The 24771-nt window shown below is 42.5% G+C and overlaps 1 protein-coding gene across 1 annotated transcript in view; it reads right to left on the bottom strand.

The window, feature by feature from the left end:
• kdm6ba (lysine (K)-specific demethylase 6B, a) overlaps positions 1–22779 on the bottom strand; it is a 54609-nt gene extending 31830 nt beyond the window's left edge. The window contains exon 1 of the mRNA XM_015015978.1: positions 22179–22779. The gene's annotated coding sequence lies outside the window, so the exon portion shown is untranslated. The remainder of the gene's footprint in view (positions 1–22178) is intronic.
• Between the last annotated feature and the right edge of the window lie 1992 nt (positions 22780–24771).

The raw sequence follows: 24771 nt of genomic DNA, 5'->3' as shown, positions 1-24771 counted from the left end.
TGAGTCACCGTGTCAGTGCTGGGCTGCGGGCCCGAGAACAGGTGGCACACTGGCGTAACGCTCCACCCCCAGAACACACCTCCACACACACCCTGAGAACACACGACACAGCACCTGCAATGTGCCAGAGCATTAAGGCAAACAAGGCTACACACCCACACACACACACACACACACACACACACACACACACACACACACGTAGGCTCTTACTGCTCATGTTTTCAAGCAAAACTGGTCCATAAACATTATATCCCATACTATGATGCAAACTAAAACATTCAAATTAGATAAAAATAGTGCTTTTCTAATAATTTGTGTATAACTGCTGTCATGTCTTACATTGTCAGACCTCTCTTGTTCCTTTTATAAATAACGAGCATTCACATCGGGATTCTGGAAAAACCCTGTCCTGAATGAACGCGACTCTAATCTAAAAATGATCAGAAATATTAGTAATGGCCTTCAAACCGATCTTTGTGTGCATCAAAAATAATGGATCCTGATATTCATGGGATTTTGATGCAACGTTTTGTCTAAAAGCAGTAGTCTGCATGTCCTTAAAAAGTCTCATATCCATTTATCTGAAGTTAAAACCTTTAAATAACTGAAATTTAACTTTGACATGTTAATCTTAAATTTTGTCAGTGCTGTTAATCTCATATATTCTATGTAGTTTTTTTCTCAAGACTTTTTGGTGAGGCAAAAGTAGCAGCAAACTCCAACTAGCTGCAAATATTCCCTTGCTAACTAGTTGGAGGTTTAGCAGGCTATTTAGCGTCTTTCATTGTTAAGTGCAAATTTACCGCCATTTGGATGACGGTCGTCTTTGCCACCAGCTCACTTCTGTTGCCAACCCATATGATGCATTGTGTATTATTTGCAAAAAAAAACCCCAAAACAAAGCTTTGCCGTACCTGGGTAAAGACAGCAGAGAGTCATATGCGGCGTGAGAAGTTCAAAGCTGCTGCCAAGAGCAACAAACAGACCCCAGAAATGTCACAGTTTTGATCTCCTGGCGTTGCTAAGGCTCACCAGAAAACTAACACTGACCTAAGAGCAGCGTTTCATGCGACACAAACTCTGAAGTCGGAGGTTTAGTGGACTTTAAGCACGGTGAGCAACTGCCAGCCTTTCCTACTTACGAATTTCATTTCGACAAAGTCGTTACCATGGAGGGAAATACAGCCGAGAAGGACAAGAAATGGAAAAGAACTAGGGGAAGGAGAGCAACCGACGCAGCTGCGATGACAAAAAAGGAAAAACGATTAAAAGAAGGAATGGTAACTGATGTCTTCGACTGATGTAAGACTGCAACAATATCTGTAATTAATCTCACAAGGAGTACAATTTGTTCCTCGGTAGTTTTCTGCATGTATGTATAAATAACATCCAATTTTCTTTTGTGTATTTCTGTCGCGACACAGGTCTTAAATTCAATTCATAACGGCCTTAAAAAGTCTTAGATTTGAGTTGGTGAAACCTTATTAACTCCACTCAATGTGCATTCCTATCACTTTCATTTCTAATGTCTGAATGCAAACAAACCTCCAGTTTCCTTCCAAAGCTCCAGGTCATTTCTGACGCCTTTGCGTGCCAAGCAAACCCACAGGGCATCTTTACACTACTCTACCTTTCCTGTCTTTCTTCCACTTCTTCTCATGTTCTACCTGCAGGGCTGCACAATAAAGCACGCCCACGCAGCGGCGGCCTCCATATGCTTTCCTACTGAAGCGGAGAACAGAACAGCTTGTGCCGAGTGCGCGACAGTTGTGTCAATAAGAGGCAGAAATAGCTGGCTCAGCCTTCGCCGAGCTTGCAGCCTGGTGGCTAAGATCCCGAACCTTTGAACCAGGGGTCAGAGAGCAAACTCCCTGAAGGGGCCACAGCTGTGTGCGTGTGCGTAGGTGTTTTTGAAAGAACGTGGGTGCTACCTTAAACAAAGAAACTCAAATGAGTGTGTGTTGAGGGTTGCTTGTTGCTATGGTAGAATATCTTCTTTTATGACACATCAAGTAAATGTCAGCAGGTTTGACATTAATCGGCCTCGGTAAATCACATGTAGTTGCATTCAAATAGCAACAGATTAAGATTAGATGCGAGAGTGAGTGTGTGTGTGTGTGTGTGTGTGTGTGTGTATGTGTGTGTGTGTGCGTGTGCGGTACCAATAGATAGAGTGAGCGATAGCAAGATACAGAAAGTGGTGTTTATCTTTGGTCTGTAAAGGTTAACCAGTGGGAGCATCTCCCTTTGACATTAACCAGCACAAAAAGGGAGGCAGAAGGGCGGAGCAACAAAGAGACAAAGTCGGAGTGAAAAAGCCGAGACTCAGACGAAAAAAGCGGCTTGAAGAAGATAAAAGAGGGCGAAAGGAGACGAGATTTCCTAAATGCAGACAAAGAGTTGCATTTAGCTCCCATCCAACCTAAAATCAAACATTGTGTAAAAGTAGATAAAAAGATAAAAACAGTCCAGGAATAAGGATTTAGCTCAAAGTCTTTACGTCTGATCCGACGCCAAAACAATAAACAGCGGTTTGATTTTTAAAGTAGACAGAAGGTTATTATGACAAAAATCCAAACTGATCTAGAGCTCAAATTGAGTCAAACTTTAATTACTTTTTTTTTTTTAAAGAGAAATCTATTTAGCAGGTTAACACGGAGACATTTCACCCTGCGACCCCAATCTCAGATAAGCAAAGACAACAAAGGAACAAATGTTGATTTTACTATTTTAAGGAGGGTTGTGCAGGTATTAGAGACATCTAGTGGTAATTCTCCAGAATACAATCAAATTAGTACACCCCCCTCACTCTACTTCTTGCCATTTATGAAAAAGAAACCAAAGAGGCTTTTCTTTTTTTGACAAAGAGTTCCTAGAGCTGAAACATACCCTTACAATTCATCAAAACAATACCAAGAAAAATGAGCACATACTTGAAAACTGGCTTGCTTACGGGTACAAAAGGAAAGTAGGTTGGAAGGAAATGGCAACAGTTCAGACAAAATGTGTGTCAAGAGGCAATCTGACCGCCATCACATCACAACATCAACCTGCAAACCCAGTTTAGCCTTTCCTATCACCACCTTTACATCACTACCTCCTTTAGTGGGTTAGAGGCCTCGACTTCCTTTCATACATTAAACCCATAAGGCGAGAAACCCTTTGAGAGCTGGGTCAAAGTCTTTTTTTAAACACTTCAGAACCGCGTTGACTGGTGAAAATCCACCTTAAGAAAACAATCTTTCAGGTCACTTGGTAAACCACCATCCCAAGAAAACGCCCCTAACTGCTTTTGTGACAGAAACAACTTATCACAGCGCTACACACCTAGACGTCTTACCCCGAAAGCATACACAGGGCTTTAGAACCAGTTTTGCCGCCTTCTGTGGCAACAACTTTCAATGTGTCTGTGACACTTGGCAAGAAACATTTTAGACTGCTGTGGGACAGGATTTGTTCAGCATTGCTTTTATAAAGTTAGTTTTCACACATGGATATCCTGTTTAAAGTCTGCATCACCATTACTACTAGGTTCAGTCTTTGTCTAGGCCACTTCATTTTGGTTCCTTAGAGTTGATTCAAAGCCAGACCCACTGGTTTCCTTTAGCTTATTGTCCCGTTGCATAATCCAGGTGGGCTTGTGTTTATGGTTATGAACTGATGACCAAACCATCACACTGCCACCACCATGTTTGACTGTTGGTATGTTTCCCCCAAAAACTCTTAGGTTTTTGCCATAAAGCTCTACTTTTGTCTCATCAGTCTACTAAGTATTTGCTTAAAAGTCTTGAGGATCAAGATATTCTGAGAACAGGATATGAGTAGTTGTATGGAAGGCTTTACATATTCTGAGTTCTTGATTTATCTATTCTAGACGTGCTGATTACATTTAATTCATGAGCTAGAATGAGAGCCTTTTACTTTCCGACCGAGACCGACTGGCTTACATGGATTTTATGGATAATTATCGCTGCATTTTTAATCATTGTCCGATTCCAAAATTGGTTTCAGTAGCACTGTGCACGTGGAATAAGCAAACACCGTGTCCAACCACATCTCTTTCACCACAAATGTTTATAGTACCTTGCTGTAGAGATAAAACGAACACCTTAATTGACATGCATTGTTTCGCATGTGCGAGCTTGCATGGCGTGAGGAAGGTAGCCATGTTTGAGCTGCTCTAGTCCTGAGTCACTCCTGATTCAGCAAGGCTCTTCAAGTTGGGGCAACAGGCTTCATACTTACACCGGGTTGCTACGAGGTGGTAATATATCACAGAGGTTTCCTCCTATAAGCCCCAATGCATTCACCATCTACTCCTCTGTGTCTCTACTTGTTTGTTTTTCCAAGTCCTTCAGAAGCACCGAGCTCACCAGCTTCCAGGCAAATATGAAGGAGTTGCTTCAGGCATTGGGGAGCTCATCAAGTGTGAGGACTTGTTTCGCAAACGTGTAATCTCTTTAGGAATGCCGTCACACCGTGTCCTGAAGGTGTGCAAGAGATTTAGACTCGGGTAAATTGCACACTTTTGCAAGATTGCCATTGGATGACAAAAGGAACTCATTGCTCAGATGCTTTAAAACTGATCTGCCCCTTTGAATTTGGCTTTAAATTGGGTGTTGGCCGTGTTATTTTTGAGTGCACGCACGAGAGAGGCCGACAGTCTGCTTTCCGTCTAGCTTGCCTGTAAACATGCGTGCATTTGGGCGGCCAGAGCTGGCAGAGGAACAGACAGCGCGGAGGAGAGCAGCGCTGGCTGTGGTTGAGGATGTTTGGCTCGGTGAACTTCTGCCACATGGCTTCGCCAAAAGGTCATGGTCAAAACCAAGCCTAGTTCGCAAAACCAAAACACCCACACCGACTCCCACGCGTGAACACGCGAGAAGCCGGTGGCTGCATGAAGTGACAGACGAGGTAGACAGACAGACTTCCTTGTCGGGGACAGGCAGGGAAAAAAAGAAAAATGACACCCACGTGAAGAGGGGGAGGGTGACAGACGAGGCTGAGTCGAGCCCTGCGACGCGAGGCTGGAGAGCGTCTGAAAATCGCCAGAAATGAGACAAAACGACAGAAAACGGGGAAGTGGAGAGGACAGGAAGGAGCAGTTGGTAATAAATCTCGTCTAGACAGACACTAATGAAAGCAGGCCGACTGTGGCTGCTGCCAGAATCAAGAACTGTGAACAGCGCGCTTGTATGTGCGAAAGCGAAGAAAGGGGAGATTTAAGCAAGCGTGCCTAAATAGGGGCTTTATGAAAATAACCCTTTTACCCTGGATGATCCTTCTCTTTTTCCACACATAAACACATACAAACGTATTCACGCAGCAGCTGAGCAGAGCGCATCCCTCACAGCTGTCGAAAGCATTCGGGGCAGCTACACCAGTGACGTCAGCTCTCCAAATAAAACGCTGCCTTAGTCGTCAAACTCCTCCGAGTCTTTTGTTTTGAAAAGATCCCACAACCCAAGAAAGCACAGAAAAATAGAAACGTCAAAATAAACCGCTTGATTCCAGATATTTATGGCTCAGCACACAAACACAAGGGGATTTCCTCTACTTTCCACCTGTTGAGGAAATGGAGTGTTTTGGAAATTTACCAGAATAAGACTCCAGAAATCTCACTGACAATTGATGACTTTTTTTTTTTTTTGCTTCTGTTTGAGCCGATTACAAACTTTGATGACACAAAAACAGTTTCAACCTCTAAACACAACCCTGTGCAAGCTGCTGATTTTATTTTCAGCTTAAAACATGATTGGTGCAATTATTGGTTGTGCCTGAGCCTGTTTCAAAAGAACAAGCAGTCTAAGAAACAAGCCCTAAGGCATCCCAACAATATCAACACTTTTTTAGAAAGAGAGGAAACCAACGCTTTCCTCAAACGTGACAGATGACTGTGATGGCGCCTCGTGGAGAACTAACTCATCACTTTTGAACTGAAGGATTTCTTGCAAACACATGTTGACAGATTATGGGGTTATGGAGATGGACTTTGGATTGCTTTGGGTTAGAGGTGCACCAATTTTCTAGCTGATCACAGATTACCAATCTTTAAAAAGCAGATACCAATTTTTTTTTGTATGGAAAAATTGCTTGCATCCGACTCTTCATGCTGATTTTTTCCTAACGTACAGGCTATGACTCGACGGCCCCTCTATGGAACACCGGACTGGGGCGACTGAGTATTTACGAGAGAGTACAGTACGTACCAGATATCCCACCAGTACAAACACACACCGCTCCATCGGTGGCTGCTCAAACAAGATTGACATTTCACTCATTTTTTTCTTAGCTCCAACTATGGCTCACTACACTACTTTTATTGCTAGCCATAGATTTTTAGTTTGTATTTTCCCCCAAAGCGGATCTGCTACACTTTGTTACCGTGTCTCACTTCCTGTCATACTCCTGACAATTGCTGCATAGTCTAGAGACGGATTCCTGCGTACATCATCCGTTTCAATTTTCTGTCAGACAGGATGCCAAATCGGATCAATTGTCTTGACCTTAAACCGACTGCACTTAAGCATAAGTTCAAAATCTGCAGAATTCATTGTTTCATCAATGACTGCATGTTGTCAGGGTTCTCAACAAGCAAAGCAGCCCCAGACCGTCAAGCTCATCATCTTATCTTTTTCTGAAATGCTGTTCTAATTTAATGCCAGGTGTAAAAGTTTACACACCCTTAAGAAAATTCAGTCTACATATTTTCCTGAGAGTCTCGGAAATCATTATGACTTTTTTTTTTTTTGGCAAATGTGAGACAAGTATTTGTTTCTTATGCCAGCAGTTCTTCTGACTTTGGATCTCTCCCTTTTGCCCAGTCTCTCCTTCTTTTACTGAATCATGAAATCTGAACTTAACAGAGGAAATTAGGATTAGATGTTGTTCTGGGTTCTTTTGTGACTTCATATATATAGATGAGTTGTCGAGACAGGAGGTCATTTTGGTAGGCCAACCACTCCTTGAAGGGTTTATAACCGTTCCAGGTTTTCCTCTTTGTGGATAATGGGTTTCACTGTGGTTTGATGGAGTCCTAAAGCCTAAAGACCTATACATACTCCAAAAGAATGCAACATTTCTTCTCTCTTAGGGCAGCGAGAGAATTAATCTGTCATCTTTTTCATGCAGCCCTGGTTTAGTGAGTTTTCACAGCTTGTTCTTGGCACATTATTTGGGTCAAACTTTATCACATGGTGTCCAGCAACTATTGTGCAGTTGGTCAGAACACTGAAATGTGAGGTTTATTTTGGGGAAGTGGAAATGTTTTCATTTCGTCAAGATTTCTCTTGTAAATCCAGCCCAGGTGATCTGCACTTATACTTCTCTTGAAGTGTGAAAAGTCCTATCTCTACCAATTTCTGTACTCATTCTTTCCACTAAATCCATCAGTCTTTGCAGAGTATGTGCAGGTCTGTTAGAAGTAGTTTGTAACCATTTCGATCCAGAAAAATATCAATATAAATGTGCACAAAACTTTTCCGATATTAACAAAATGCAGTGTTGCACATGTGGAGTTTCCGTAAAGTAAGTGGTGCAATTAAAATCACAAGAGAATAAGTTTGTTCATGCAGTAGGTCATTAAAAATCATGGCAACAATGGTATATTCATATTTCAGTCACATATAGTGTTTTTCCAAATCAATGCGTTTCCCTTAAGCAAATTTATTTCCATAATTACAGTTTGCACAATTAAATGGTCAGTGGAAGGGCAGTTAATGTTTTTATTTTTGCCAATTTTATGTTGTCAGACGAAGTGTGAACAGACTCAGCACAAAGTTTGAACCCGATGTCTCTGGGTTCATACTTTGGATTCATAGTTTGCATGCATGAGTAGAGTTGTCAGGCAAGCCCTGCCAAGCCCACATACCTGAGCAGAGGTGCTAAACTGTACTATCTGGTTGCACAATGCCGTTTAGCAGTCACACAAAAACAAACACTTGCTGAGGTCTTTTTTAACACTGCTGTGTTTGTGTTCCCCATTTAAACTGGAGTGACTTCATACCTATTAAATGCAGAAGACTAGAGGTGGAAAATAACTTGCAAGTGTTGAGCCTTTTAACAATGAACGTGTTTTGTGAGGAAAAAGTGATGTGAGGCGTAGTATGCAAAGTGTGCACAAGGGGATGTGTGTGACATGAGCCACATCTCCTACATCTGCTCACAAAGACCTCTTTATCTCACTGAGGCACATGTGATCCCCACATGGGGGCTCCCACCATCCTGAAAAGACCACACACACACACACACACACGCACGCAAAACGCGCACATTTGTACTTACAACGTGACAAACACTCAATCACTTTCACCATCATGTAAGCACGCAGTCACATGATATATACATGAGTCGCACGTGCTTCCCCCTCTTAGCTCCTGTGTCTCTTTCTGCAGTCCACGCTCCAAAGGCGACGTCTGCCTGTCTGTGATCATGCACTTCCTGGAAAGACCAGGCGCCACAGCAGCAAAGCACACACAGACATTACAGCTTTTAATAACATCATTAAATATTGCACTGAGCAAGCAGGCTTAAAATTATTTCCTTAGGTTTCCACATGTTGGGACACCTCACTGGAGATTAAGAAATTAAATCATACATTTACACTTAATGTGCTGGCTAACTGCCTGTAGAAATAAAAGTGAGACTTTCAGTGGCTAGCTTTGTTTTTTTTAATAGTCTGCTTGAGTGAAGTATTTATAAATATTCGGCTTCTTGCTTTCTACACGTAGACATCAGTCAGAGTGACCTGAGGTTTGAGCGAAGGATTTAAGGTAACATTTAAGTCAAGCTAACTTATAGAAAAGGAAGCAATCACCTAAAGTAGAGTTACTATCCAATCAAAAATCAAGCTAACATTTAATTAAGAGGCAATGCTTCTTCAGTATCGAGCTAGCAGTTAGTAAGAATACAGCCAACAGCTGCAAGTGACGCCAATAGTAAATCCAAGTAACACCAGAGTTAAGCTGGCAACTACTGAGTCATCTCAAAATAAAGCTAATAGCAATAATTCAAGCTAACAGATAATCCAAGTAGCACCAACAGCTCCTCAAAGTTAAACTTGACTCAGTCATGCTAGCAGCTTCTCAGAACAAAGCTAACAGCTACAAGTCAAGATAACAGTTCAGTGTTTGAACAACTAAAAGAGGCAGGCGTAAACATTTTCAAGATGGGGTCTAGATATTTGCAGATTCTAGCTATTCATTGGTAGTTCCACTGTGAATACGGGGGTCCACTGTAAACCCACGTTAACGCTAACCTCCACAGAGTCCGACTAACAGTTCCTAAGACTGCAAGCAACAGCAAAACATCAGGAATAAAGGCAATAGCTAATCAAAGATCAAACTTGGCTTGCTAATAACTAGAGTCCAACACCTAATTAAGTCAAACTGAAAGCAAATCAGAGTTAAAGTGACATCAAATATGAGTCAGGCTAACAGCTCATTTAAATAAAGCTACTCATAATCAAACTAAAAGATGTTCAGAGGAGACATGCTAACAGCTTTTCTAGAGTAGTTGCCATGTGATACAATCAAAACTGAAAGAATTCCTTGAAATTCGTCTGAAGACTATTTTTAAACTTCATTAATTTTAGCTGAGATGTGCAAATTTCACAACCTAACTTACAGCTCTTCCTATGAAATGCTATACTGAGGCTGCAAATCTATTTGTGCTGCAATGGAAAGACTCTCCCGATCATCTTGTAATCACAGCTGTAATCCTCTTGCACAGGAATCCGTGAGCAGCCTGCCTCCTGAACACTCGAGACATTCGCTTACTTTATGCTAATGTCGCATTTGATCCTTCTGAGGTCGTCTTTACTCGAGGTGTGAGCGAGCATGAGCTCAACGCGCTTGTGTTTGTGTGCGTAAATGTGTCCTTGACCAGCTGCGCAGGGCAGAGGAAATGAGGCGGAACCCAATCTGGTCCACACCTGTCTCCTGAGGGAGGAGCCTTGGAGGGGCCCCAAAACACACACACACACGCACACACACTTTCTTAAGTGCACTGTTCACGATCTGTATGTGCAGATAGATTATGCATGCAGTCGTCAGCTTAGAAGCTTGGATCTATTAATATATGCACGCAGGCAGTTTTATGTTCCTGCATGCTTCATGAGAGAGCGATGCATTGATGTGCATGTGTGCCGGTGCTGTATGATGGAGTGAGAGGAAGGAAGAGATGCTAAGAAAGCGACGCGCATTAAATATAGAGGAAGAAAGGATGAAAGAGAGACGAGGGGGGGAAAATCTGCTTTTGGACAAAGAGGGAAGAGGAAAGGGGATGAGGTGGAGGAGCGAAGATGAAGAGATCGAGGATGACAGTCACAGACACACAAGGACAGAGAGAGAGAGAGAGGGAGAGAGAGAGAGATTGAATTAGTAAGAGAGGGAGAGGAGGGGGGTTACTCTGGGACGCACGAACCCGGTGACATGACACAGATGCAGTGTGCTACTGAGAGGAAGAGGGGAGGGGTGGGAGAGCTTATGGATTCTGCTGCTCAGCTATATTCTGCTGCAAGAGAGGAGGATGACCGAGTCACACAGCGAGCACTGCGTTTAAAAAACCCCAATGTGACACACCGACAGATTATATTTAGCTTAAAGCAGACAGACTGGTAGGTTTAATAATCATCATCCTGATGGGCTGGCTATTAAGCAGATTATTTGCCAGACCTAAACGTCAGAAATTCAAATTTCTATACTTCGAACTCAAAGGCAGAGAGCAGGGCCTACATTTTCTTTTCTTTTTTTTTATTGCAAAGTCCTCCAGATGCAGCTACTTTCAGGAAATATTTACGATGATGTAGACCAGCGAGCGAAGCCCGGATTTCGGAGGAGGCAGAGGAGATATTTACGAGTCTTCCTGACATTTAAACCGATAAGCCTATCAGGTGATGATAAAAGCAGCGATTATTTTCTAACAATGCCACCTGGCAGACATGCTCAGTAGACACCAGACAGAAAGCGAACCGTCTATCATTTAAGGCGATACGCCGTAAGGAACGGTCAACACTAAAGTTTAACGAGACCTTGATAAATTGTGGCGTTCAATATGCACTAACTGTGAAAGAGAGTACAGTCATTTGCATAGAAGTGATTAAATTATTATTATTTTTTTTAACAATAAATGTATTTTAAAAAGTCATGAATGTAAGGACTGAATAAGTAATTAAAAGATTTCAAGTTTCATTTTTACCAGCTTGTGTTTTGGGTGTCCTGGTTGCTAGGCAACGGGACAGACGCCAAGGTAACGGCGGGAATAAATCCAAAGACTAGATCGCCCAATTTTATAGCCACTAACTTCCACTCTTAGCGGTCAAAAAAGGGTGACGTCCTTTAAACGGGCTAAGATTTAAATCTTAGCCCCCGGAAAACTCCACAGTCTCCCACATACGGATGGCATCATGAAGACGGCCGGGCGACTACGAGCTCAAAGCTGCCTCATGGCTCTGGACCACGCAGAAAAACACCAGCAGTGGCACTATATACCAACACTCGTCAACATTTTTCAGTCAGGATTCAACATGATATACAGGACATTCAGTCATAATGACAGTAATAGAAAATAATATATGGACAGAATGTTCCTGTCGTCTCCAGCGTCTGTCTCTTCACTGGATGGTAATTACAGAGACGGAGGGTGGGGAGGGGTCACAATCTGACAGTGATGTTTAAAAACGTCCCGGCATTTTCATGCAAAGCAGATTCTGTGCTCTCTGCAGCGTATAGAAAGTGATATATAGCATCTTCGCTACTCAATAACACATACGCCCACGCAGACAATCCATGCACATGATCTCATTTCCAAGTCCCATGCAGAACACTGTGCTTCCACCCACACACACACACACACACACACACACACACACACACATCTATTTTTCTTCCACAACAGAATGCCAGAAAACATACATCCATGCACATGGAGGCAGGGTATGAGCCCCCCACCAACCCCAGATTCATTTCATCACCAGGCCGTACACCTGCCAGCCCCACAGCAAGGTCGCACACCTCAATTACCCCGCACACGCTTGCACTCGCATAAACACAGAGCCAGGCTGGGGAGATAAGAGAGGAGGGGACGAGAGCAGATTTCATGCTACCCTGAGCACCGGCTAGCATGCACCGGTGTTTCTGACATTTTATTTATGATGTGCAATGTTCTGTACCTGCCCTGTCTTCCCCCTTCTTTATCTCCCTGTCTGAGTGTGTCCCTGCTTCAGACAACCACATAAATTGCTTTTATCAACCGGCCATGTGAGAACTAAGAGATTATAGCACACGAAGCGCACAACTGCGCACGGAGAAACAGATTCAAGTGTGAATAACAGCGAGCGCCTTTTAATGTTAGATGATTATACTTTTAATCCCGATTTTAAATTAGACGGCGTGTCTCTCCATCAGCCGCCTGCAGCAGTGCAATATGAAAGGTAACAATCATCATCTTAACATAACAGAGCCTTTAGAGCAGGCTCCAGCTTGAACGCTAACGCATCTGACAAATGCAATCATGAAACCCAGCCATATTAATGCGCTGCTGGTAAATATATTCCTCGTATTTGCAGTTGTACTGCTGCTCAGCCGTGCAACCATGGGAGGCAGCCAGCTGTGTTTGCACTGCGCGCTAACATAGCTGCCATATGGCAGCAGAGTACAGGACACCGAGCTCCTGGAAACTGCAAACAGTCTGCGCTCTGGCAGTGCGAAGAGCTCTGGTTGTGTTGGACACTTCTGAGGGGATTTTTTTTTTTTTTTTTTGCTTTTTTGCAGGGGGATGTTGGAAGACTCCAGTTTGAAAACCACCTACATGTTGGAATGTGGCTGTGAATGTAGGAGGGTGTGATTTCTTTGCAGTTATATTTAAAAACGGTTTGGATTTTTTTCTAAACTGAGGTTCTGTTAAAAAGTTATGCTAGTGTTGCGTTTTATAATGTAAAGCAATTTGAAGTGCGTTGTTGATGAAATGTATTATAAATAAACTCGGCTTGACTTTAGGGTGCATTCACACTAATCAAACATTTGCATTTGCCTAGAAAGTCTGGTTCCTTCGGAGAGGCGTGAATGCTCAATCGAACCATGATCTGGACCAAAAAGCAAACTCTTTTGGTGCCATGGGTGCATGGCATTCTGGGTAAATACAACCAAAGCTAACATGCACGTCTGGTACTTTTGCTCGAAATGGCTTGTGGTATTTTGCCAAAGACGAAAACAATATTCTACAACCGCTAAAATTTGACGCTACAAAATTTTTGTTTGCTTTTCGTGAAGAAGGAAGTTGCACTCAGTGTCTTCTGTATTGTTCCCTTCAGCGTTTCATGGTGCAGTACCACCATAGCCAACGAGGTACCATGTTGCTCAAAGGATTTGGTTCGTTTGACACAGTGCAGGTTAAAGCGAACTCCACCAGATGTAACAAATGTTGCAGTCTTGGTCCCAGTCGAACAGAGTCTACCGGACTATCAGATGTGAAAACACCCCAAAATCTGACTATTACAGAACCTCAGAGAAATCTACAACAACATACTTCATCCAAATCTGACCGCCATTAGTAAAAACTAAGCAGAGAGACAACAGAGCTCAATATACAGACTAAACATAATGTTCAACACATCCATTCTTGCATTGTGTTGAGTTCGTGTCATGTGTAAATCATTTTACTTTTTGGATTCTGCACCTAACTACATGATACCCACTAGGGTTGTTACTCAATTGTCATGGAAAATCACCCGAACTGCGCAGAGTTGAGCTAAAACAAGCAGTGTTAGTGGGAAAGGGTCACAAATGAAGACAAAAGAGAGTTATCAATTGCCGGCTTTTACATAAAAATATTTTAACTACCTACAAACTTTCACCCCTCTTCAAAAGTCCTTCAAAAGCAGAAGCGGTTCGTCACACAGAACCTGAGTATTTCAGTCCACTAGTGTTATTTCTGTTGGGTTTTTCGGATCTTACTGATTAAATTGGGGTGGGTTGCAAAGGCAGAGGCAAAAAGGTGAGAGAAAACACACCGAGAGAAGCTTGTAATTCAATACATCAGTGATAAAAATCTTGAGGGAGTAATTCAGGCTGTTTGATTGACCTCCTCTATCGACCAACCACGCCCAATGTACATACAGACAATCCGCATAAGCAAAAAAACTATTAAAAACTGAAACGATGAAACGATGCGGAAAGGAAGTTTAATTCCTCCAAGGCCATGACTTTCAGATTGTTACAAGTTTAAGAAGCGAGAAATGGGGATAAAAGGCAGGAAAAGGGGCAGACAGAAAGGAGAGACGACTGTGAACAGATAGGGGGCAGGATGCAGTGCAGAGGGAAGGTGAGGGAGGGAGGGCACAGGCACACCAAGGAGGGATGAAGGACTTCTCCACACAGATCGTGTTACACGTCTGGGGACAAACATACACACCCAGACCCATAAAGGCCTGAGTGTACCCACCGGCCCCCAGACACAATCACCCAGAGAGACACAGCTATATCCTCGTAAAAACACACCCAGACAGACGCAGCTTTTACTGTTTTATAAGGAAAAGAGGCAGAGAAGAGAAGACTGAAAAACAAGGCTAAAAATGTCCAAACCCCGCAGCAGAATTATGCCCAATGTGACGTTTGACCGATACATGAAGAAGAACTGGAGCGAGAGGCATTGCTGGACGCATAAAAGCGGAGCCATCATAGCTGTTACACAACGCAGAACGGTCAGGGTTCAGTGTGGAACTGGGTTAAAGGGAGGAGTGATGCAAGACTCAGGAGCGTGTCAGAGGAAGAGCATAAAAGAAAGGGAGAAGAAGCATTAAAACAATAAAATCCTCGCAATTTAAGATGTGCAAACCTAAAAGGTCTTGACCTGTTACTCTTCCATATTAAACATGCGTTTCCATAGAAACACAATCTGGTTAATGCATAACTGCTAGCCACCTGATCAATGGCGGTCACTGTGGGGTTATTAATAGGTCGTGGCTGATTTGTGCATGGCTGTTTTGCATTCATCATTTAAAAAAAAAATGTCAGTGAGCACTAACCTGATTACAGAAGTAGAGCGGGTCCAGGGTTTAAATTGTCGTACATAACTGGTTCCACTTAACGTTTGATATTAGGCTTTTATACACAGTGGGAATGTCCGCAGATCCTGCAGACACCGCATCTACTGGTGAGAACTTTTACACTCAGCTTCCCACATATTCCACTACAAACTGAGTTACAGACACAAGAATGCTTACATGCACACAGAGACACACACACAGACACAGACACAGAGACACACACACACACACACAGACACACAATGGGAATCTTTGGGTTGGAGGAACGTCACTCATAAACAAATAAGGGCAAAACAAAAGAGGGCACAGTAAAACCAGAAAGCTTCAAAGAGGCAGTGAGGGTTTGCTGGATGCAATTACAAAGCAGAGTAAAAGCAGTCGTGTCTCTGCGTCATTATGGGAGTCTGTTCTGTGTGCTACCCCTACAGATTATGTTTGTTGTGGTATATATTTCTTGTGCTTGGTTTTCCAGGAGCAAAAAAAGTAAAGCAACAAAGACAGAAATTAAAAATTACATAAGTAAACTCATCTATTGTCATATTTTTTACTATAATTTAATGTTGGATCTTTTCATTCTTCTCTTCTTTTATCAAGACCCACAAAGAAGTATTCTTGACTGCAGTGTTGATATGTCAACCTTTCTGCAACTTTTAACAGGCGTTATGTAAGAAATGCCCTAAAACTACACACAAGTCTCCTGATGACTAAAACGCAGTCATAAAAATTGGATGTGCGTGCAGACTCACCATTGTAACCATCGTTTATGGGCTGGTACACAGAGGCTAATCACACTATATCTGATCATAAAGCTGTTTGAGAGTGTGATGAATTTATTTAGTCTGTGCAATGGAGACACACCTCTCCTAACTAAAGCTGTAGTTACATCATTCACCAGTTTATTATGCAACAAGCCAGTTACTCTGTAGTGTTCAAAAGTTTCATTAAACATTTTATGGCCTATATATGGACTCTAGAGCCTGCTAGGTGACAAATGGCTCAGTGAAAGTACTTTACGTAAGTGAAAACAGACAGACCAAGCATGCTTATAGAAATAGTGGCATTCTAACATTAATAAGTAAATGTAGTTAGCATTAGCAAGTTAAATATTTTACACGTCAGCATGTTAACATCAGTTTATTAAGAAAAGTTTGCTGCATATCCTATTATTACATTATTACACATATTCTGCAGGGTTTAGTATTTGCATGGTAACAGCTACATTTATATGCTAATTCTAACATTAGAGTGCAGTTAGGCTTAGCATGCTCAAGTTTTCAATGCATTAGCATGGAAACATTACTGAAATGTCTTAATTAATGCTTAGATTTCTAATTTACACAAGTGAATTCTAATGTTAGATTATGGTTATTGTGCTAAACTCTCCATACCATTAGCATAGTTTTATGCATCAACATTTTAACTGCTACAAAAGTTTTTCATGGTTTTGATGAATGTTCATGGTGCCCTTTTCATGTTAACATTCCTGGCAAGACAGACTTTTAGATTTTACTTACAGATTAACCGCAGCATTTAATGTTTAAATGATAATACCGACTACTAAGATTAGCATGCTAATACGAAAGTGTGTATACAAATAATACCAAGTAGATAAAGCTATTTTTTTGGAACTGCATTGCATGATAACCTTAACATTAATGAGCTGTTAGTATTAGCATACCAACAGCTAACATTTTAGATGCATCTCTCTGTCAGCACACTTGAATCACATAATTAGGTAATGTATAGGGCTCAGTAGAGCAGCCCAACCATATTTACAGCCCAACCAAGGTACTTGTGGGGCCAAAGGACCACAGTCGCTAGTCAATAGCTACAATCTGCAAATACTTGAGATCCTCCTCTAAAAACACTTAATAACTACCTATTTTAATAGTTCAAACAACAAATATACCTAAATATGCAATGCAGAAGCTTTCTCATCTCCACTCTCTGAGATACAGCTAGTCGGCACCAAAGAAAATCAACGGCGCTCCTGGATTGGCTGATTTGCAAACGACAGGCAATAGCATGTCCAGTATCATTGTGCTTAGATACTTCAGTTTCCCAAGCTGCATTTTCTTTACAATATTTATGGTCTACAAAAATTCTGCGAATTGGGAGATTTTCCTCTAGTAATTTCGAGTTGTGTTACCACAGAAAAATGGGTGAATACTGAACTGATTCAGGTGTTCATAGGACACCGGCTCTCAAGGACTTGAGTTTTACAGCCTCGCTGTAATGAATACAGACATTTTGTAGTTTGGTTGCTCATATTATGTTAGTATTAGCATGTTTTCAGAGCTAGCAAGATAAAGATTAGGAGCATGTTGTAAAAGACAGCATAATAAAACCCATGGCACTAAAGTGCACATTACAATGGAAATATGTAAAGAATAAAATCAGATCCGTCATGCATTCTTCAATGAAATTTAGCAAAATCAGATCAGGCTAACTTATTTCAGAAACAAAATCATGCCATCCATTGCCTCAGATTTAGCTAGCTTCCAAGTGAATCCAGCTGGCCTTTATTTCTGCAACATAGCCAGTCTGGTGCACAGTTTTGAAGCTGCATCTGAATACAAAGGCACCTGCTAACCATATCTGCTTCTTAGAACTAAACATGGTGAACGTGATAAAACGAGCGAGAGAACCAGTGGACACTTTAAACACAGCTTGAGCTGACTGGAAGCCATTAACTTGAATCAACAAACCATATATTTCCTCCATCGCACAAAGAAGCCACATGCACTCTCAGCATATTACCTCTGCCACTGTGTGCATGCAGTCAGCCTCTCAGTATGGCTATTTTTATTTCAGGCTCCTACACATCACTTCATCTCCAGTATTTTTCCCCCCTTCTTCCACTCTACCTACTCTAGTAGTTCATAGATATGCCTGGATTTTCTTTCCTCCGTCTTTAATCACATTTCTGTTTGGTTCCTTTGTCTCTCTCTCTCTCTCTCTCCCGGCTAATCATACGCAGCTACCTACAGACGATAGCCTCTCTGTGCTAGATAATGGCTCCAAGGCCAAAACTAATCTCCTTAAGCCCTTTGACCCTACATAATTTAATTAGCCACCCCAGCCTTTTCATTTCTTTGAGTGAGAAATCAGTGCAGTCGTTGATAAAGCAACAGGGGAGACTGTTTAAAGAAGAATGCAAGGTGAAAGTCAGATTAGAAACATAGGCCAGACCCTAAAGGAATTGGTACAAATTAGTGATTAGTCTGCAACAAAGGATTATATTGCAAATAATGAGTTGTATTTGAATTATATATATATATGTATGCATTATACAGGAACAAGGCACTCTATCTTTGCAGTCCTGATCTGCTCAAGCTCTTAGATTTCATCAGTCACCACATTACTTCACCTAAACAGGTTTATTTATCAGCTAAATTATCAAAGAGCCATTTCTTTACACGAGCTTGTCTCAATATTAGTTGGACACGACCTGTTATTAGCCAAGCTCCAGACACAACCGAGCCACGGCGCCAGCCACCCAGCCGTCCTCCCCTCACCTCTACCCCTGAACCTCCTCTCCTCCTCTTTCCTGCCTGTCTGCTCTGCTCCCTCCCTGTTTTTGAAAGGCAAAACAACCCACCCATCCCCCCCCTTCTTCTCTCTCCCTCTCTTTTTTGGGCTTCTTTTTTTTTCTTCCCAAGGCAGGACGTTCAATCACCCTCCTCCTCCTGCTCATACCCCATTCCAATGAATGCACAATCTCCCCCTTCAGCTGTTTTGGGTGAGGGGGACTGCCCCAGGGCTGAGTAGGGGTAGAGAGGAGTGCAGCACACATGCACAGACAATTTCAATCACCAAAACCACACTACCCTGCTAGCATGTGTGTTTGTGCACATCTGCAGAGAAGCAGGGGAGCATGGTGGCTGACAGATAAGGGGGTGGGGGGTGGGGGGAGTCATCCTAATGGCGCTCTGTGCAGGAAATGGCTTGTTGTCGAGCTTCGGAATCAACCGTCATCAGAAGGCGCGCGTCCACATTTATTCCTGCACCGGTGAGGCATGCATTCTCTTACAGTTCGCAGGGTCAGCCCCTCCCCCAACTAATGACTATGCAAAATTGCTGCCTAGAGAGGAAAAAAAAAAAAAATACGGCCATTAAGGACTTTCTGTGATCGCTCCCATCACATTATACATCCGATTACAGCGTAGTTTTCAACCAAAGGCTCGTTTCTTTTCATGTTTTCTGCAGCGGCATAAGGGCACACCGTTGTTAGTTATTTTTCACAAAAGGTTCGGTCTTAACATTCACGGTGATGACAGTTTGATCTCTGCACGTATCAATTTAATGTACGATCCTGCTGAAAAACTGTCAGTCATGGATTTATCATTTTATACTCCTGTCCAGTAGGTGGCGATAAGACGGAGGTTTGTAGCTTTTTCTTTTGAAGTTCCTCAGATTTCCTTATTCTACTTTTGGACATCGTCTTGATTTTATTTGTCTGTTGCGTCTTTAGTACCACGTCTTGAGTTGCAGTTCTTTTAAATCACCCAGGAATTAGGCTGAGGTTCTCAGTTAGGGATCAGAAAATTAATTTTGTTTAAAATATACGGAATATACAGACGCTGCTTTACCAACAATCTTTCAAGCAAATCATTGACGTCTTAGGAAAATTTATAAAAGACTTGTTTTGTTCTTATTCGGTTATTCATCATCTAGAAGAAATGTTGAGTCTCTTTAGCCACGTCACCAAAAAAAGAAAAAGTGCCCTGCATGTGTCCAGAAGTGAGGACAATTGGAAAAGAAACGATAAATTCAGAAACAGTTATATGATAAATATCCGTTAATTTAATAAAGGGAAGTTTAAATTGATTGATTTTCAACATTTTCAAGTTCATTATAACCATTTTTATTGCCACATAGAAATGGAGAGGCTACACGTTATGATTACTTACGCCAGCTCTTCTATATGGTAGCACAAGTCAACAGGTTTTCTCCGATGACCAGTTGCTGAGCAAAAGTGAGATTTTTTTGAAGATTTCGTAACAAGAACCATGTGTGGGGATAAAGTACTGACTCTACACATTGGGTCCAAACTTGAGTGTTGGGCTTCATTAGCCCACTACCAGATTTTCACCCACATTTGCAAGTTGTTTAAAAGGCAAAGTCATGACTATGACTTGGACCTATTTTCTCTCTATTATAGCACACACTTTGTTCATTCAATGAAACATGTCGTTCAAGAACAAATCCTGTTTAACCTGACATTTACTTGGTGTTGTAGTGCCCACAACAAAAAAACAAGCTGAACTTTTACAAAGATTTAACTTGTTGTTTCAAGCACTTTGAGGGTATTTTTGACAAACCTTTGAGAGGTGAAGTAAAACACAGAATCAGAAACGAAAGGCCCAATCCAATCAAGCCAAGCATGGACAACCAGCTGCATTTTGCTAACAGGAAACATTTTTTCCCTTACAAGTCGATCCACTTGGTGATGCAAATTGAGCAAACCGGGCAGACATCTAAATCGGCTGCTACCAGTCTTAGAGAGACCTGTAGGCCAGAAGAAGAACCGTTTAACTGAGATTCTCAAGAACCGAGAGTCAAACGACCCAGTCTGGTCGTTTTTTTTTTAAACAACTAGATCTGGTAAAGTCAATTAAATAAAATTTTGATAGATTATGTCAGCATTTATGTATGTAAATTATAATCTAAACTAGCCTATCTGATGCGCTTCACCGCATTCTGTCATTTATGATCTTCATTTTGTCTCCTACAAATCTTTTTTTTTTTTTTAAGCCAACAGTTCAGTGAAAAAGATTAATGCAGCATTATTTCTGCATGGTTCCTGTAATACTGCATTTTCCTAATTGGGCAAGCCTTCGTCCGACTGAGAGCACAGCTATGATGTATTCCAGTCCGCAGCAGGCGACCCCAGCTGAACCACGCCTGGCCTGAAAACTACTGGATCAACGCAGCTGGACAGGAAGTAAGTGGAGGAGAAGGAAACAGAAAAAAAACAACATGTTTTTTATTTTAAAATCGAACAGAGAAGATATTCTTCTACTGGGAATAAAGTAATGTAGAGAAAGAGCAGGAAGTGTCCTAAAGGGGAAGGGAAACGGAAAGAGCAGGGGATAAAAATGTAATGGAGACATGGATTTTGAATGTGGAAATATGCAATGTGTCGGCAGAGAGCTTGTGAGTACGGAAGGGATCGGTTTACAGAGGTGCGTGTGAAATGTCTTTCTAGTAGCGCCATTATTCCAGGAAGGTTTGCGTCGGGCTTAATTAGGACAGGGACGTGCACGCTCAGTCCTACAACGTCAGGCAACGTCGGCTGCAGGCAGACGCCGGCACAAGTGTTGAGTTTCTCACACACTCGCTGGCAGAGGGAGGAGGAGCATGCACACACACACACACACACACACACACACACACGCACACACGCACGCACGCACGCACGCACCGGGTCCTGCGAGCCCTTTAATGTTTCCCATAACGCACACACAAATTTACAGAGCTGCTGCTAACCACATGCAGGACCCCTGAAAGAGCTGAAAGCAGACCACAACTCACTGCGTGGGACAGGACACACTTTGTTTACCCCGGCTTTGTGTGCTTCTAGCTGACCGGAGCCGGCTTTTTGAGAGACACTCGAGGTGGAAAAAGTCGCAGGACCCGTTTAGAAAGAGGAAAAAGTGATGTTCAAAGCAAAAAAGATAAAAAAAAAAAAATAAGAATGGAGCAAAAACGTTTTAGTTTGTATTTCTCAACAATGAGCGGAGTGTTTGCTCTTATGTAAAGCACCGAGCGTCACTAAGTAAACCATTACAGGACAACAGCCTTTGCTAAGCAGAGCTTTCCTAAAAGACAACCAACTTGGCATGTATTTTAGGGTGTCCCACGCATGCAAAACTTTTAGGCAGTCCCGACAGATAAACATTCAGACACACACACACACATATATGTATACAGAGAGTCCCAGCTGGAGCAGACAAGCTCCCTTTGTGCTGCATTCCTCACGCCTTTCAGCCTGAGCTCCAGCCTTTAGCTTAGCTCCAACTGCACGCACACATTCACATTCACACACGGACCGGAGCAACTTTCTCCTGCTTTTGTCTGCAGAGTGCTAGCAGCCCAACAGCTGAGACGGAGAGGAAGCTTGTCTTACCGTGTCCGGGCTCAGGCTGGCGATCTGCAGCAAGGGGTAAGGGGTGGGGGGGGGGAGACGGTGCCGGCTCGGTGGGGTAAAATCCCAATAATATTAGTAATAATGAAAATAATAATAATTAAAAAAAAGAGATGAGGCTTGTTGGTTAGAGAGTCAGCCAGCTCAGCAGATTCCCACAACCTTCTCTCTCCTCTCCTCTCCTCTCCCTGCCTGAGCTCCCAGCTTTGTGTGTGCCTTGTATTTTCCCTTTAAACTGCACGGGTCGCCTCCCCCCACCTCCTCGCAGCACACACTTGCGCACTGAGCCAGCACACAACGCTGCTCCTGAATATATGACACTGTTGTCACTAAATTTGCACCACTTTTGTTCCCCTCCTCTCATACGCTTCCCCTTGTTCTGCAGCCTTTAAGGGTCTTAAGTAAGAAGGGAAGGAGGGGGGGGGGGGATTCAAAAGTGAAAAAAAAAAAAAATCAAACTGAAATCCTCTGAATTTCTTGTCGTCTCTGCTAAAAAATTAAGTGATTCTCGTTTTAGATCTGCCTCTTCCTCACCTCCTCTGTCTGTGTTTCTTCTTGCTCACCCTCTCTCGGTCTCTCTGTATTCTGTCTCGCCTTTTTTTCCCACTCAGTAGTCAAACAAAGAAAGGAAAAGGAACAGAGCGAGCGCACACACGCGCACAAACACATATATATACAACACACATTTGCTTGCTCCTGCCGCCCCCCCCCCCAGCCCCCTTCTCACACATGCACAAGCTTGGAGCCCAACCCCCCAGCCTGCCTCCCTCTGATTCTTTCTCTAAACAGCACCTCCCCTCCTCCTCCTCCTCCTCCATCCATCCATCCATCCATCCCTCCCTCTCTCTCTCTCTGGCCTCGTTCTCATTCGTCTGACACCCCCCCCCTCTCTTTCCTCCCTCCCTCCGAGTGAAACAGATGGGATTGGAGAGCAAAAGGAGCCTCTGCGTTCATTCTCCAACTCGTTTTCTCTTCTTCTCCATTAGTGTGATGTCAGCCTGATGGAGAAACGCTTTGACCCAGAGTGTGAGCGAGGGAAAAAAAATAAAATAAAATAAATAAATAAATAAATAAAAATGAAATCAATAGAAAACGCAGATAATCTTTAATGGGTGTGATAAAAGTCAGCGCAGATGTGGATTTATGACACCAGACATCTTCACGCCCAACAGATGTGTGAAGTCGGTGATAAGGCTTCAGCATAAAAGAGCCGGCAAACATGTGGTGGGGTGAGAACAATGGCTTCCAAGCTCGGGACCCACATCTGGTCTCTCATTACAACTGAAGTCACATTTCGTACAGTTAGCCGGGCTCACAGGGTTCTGTCCAAACGGGAACGTTTATTTCTAAAATGGGTTGTCAGTTTAAAAAACAAACAAAACAACAACAAAAAACAAAAAAAAACACCCGAGTTCACATGGGAATGTCTTCATCCAGTTTATACGTAACGGACCGTATAAACGCCCCCACACCTGCAGGTGGCACTAAACCTGGGGCATGGCACATGAAGCCTCCAAACAGTCAACAGTAAACAAGAAGAAAACAAAAATGATGAACTACAAAGCAAACTTCAGTGTGGACTGATGATGAAGTTGAGTTTGCAAAACTAAAACTACAAGACAAACATGAAACCTGCCATTGTTGTTGTTATGAATCAAGTATTTGGGGTCATAGGTCAGGCTAGAAGTTGGGCTAAAAGTCAGCGCTTTCACCAAAGAGGCGGTTTTGTTGTTCATATAAAATTTCAAATTGCAAACGTTGACTGTGATCCCCTTTAAAAATGTTCCAGTTTTAGAAAAAAACATTGCCGTGTGGACAGCGCCAAAATCTCTTAAAGGTTTGGGTCGGATTTTTGGGGTGGGGTTCAGTAAACATATCAGTAATATGTCTGCAACCATAAGATGTTGGGTCACAATGAGTTTGTGGGAAATTTGAAAGCATTCTTAAGCTTTTGAAACCCAAGTTTCAAATCTCCATCTGGATATTTCTGCTTATTTGAATTGTACGCAGCTCTTTAAATGTTCTGTGAGTAAATATATTTGCCCATTTATTAATAACAACTGGAACTTTCAATATCTAGCAAGTTAGTTTTGCAACTTAAGAGTCTCCTCAGATTAATTTCACTCCCTGCTACAGCAGGGGTGAAATTACCGTAATAACCCGACATTGGCCGGAAAGCGCATCGTCTCCCATTTCAGAAACAGTTTGGGTTTTTCAGATAGCGCAAAGTGTGGCGGAATTACGGTACTGCGAATGCGGCTGTGTCGCTGCCGATCCGTTCGGTCTGGAAAGGTTAAAGGCGGTGGATTACAATAAGCTAGTCTGACATCTGCCTCGTCTTTCTGCTCCATCAGCTGATTGCGAGTTTGTCAATGTAGGATCTTTAAAGAGTCGGTATAGATGTTGATGCTGTGAGCAGGAAGAATTTTCAGTAGCAATCAGCCTTGTAACAAATCTGACAGCAGACAATGTCTCATGACTGTCGTGACGCACTGACAGCTCAATGTCCAGACAGCAGAAACATTAGCATGTCATGGATGACACCACCTGTCGTTAGCAAGCACTGCTAACTCAC

This window comes from Poecilia latipinna, unplaced genomic scaffold, assembly GCF_001443285.1.
Source record: "Poecilia latipinna isolate Pla-1442-1.1 unplaced genomic scaffold, P_latipinna-1.0 Scaffold1972, whole genome shotgun sequence".
Classification (NCBI taxonomy): Eukaryota; Metazoa; Chordata; class Actinopteri; order Cyprinodontiformes; family Poeciliidae; genus Poecilia; species Poecilia latipinna.
This window is presented reverse-complemented; position numbering and strand designations above follow the sequence as displayed.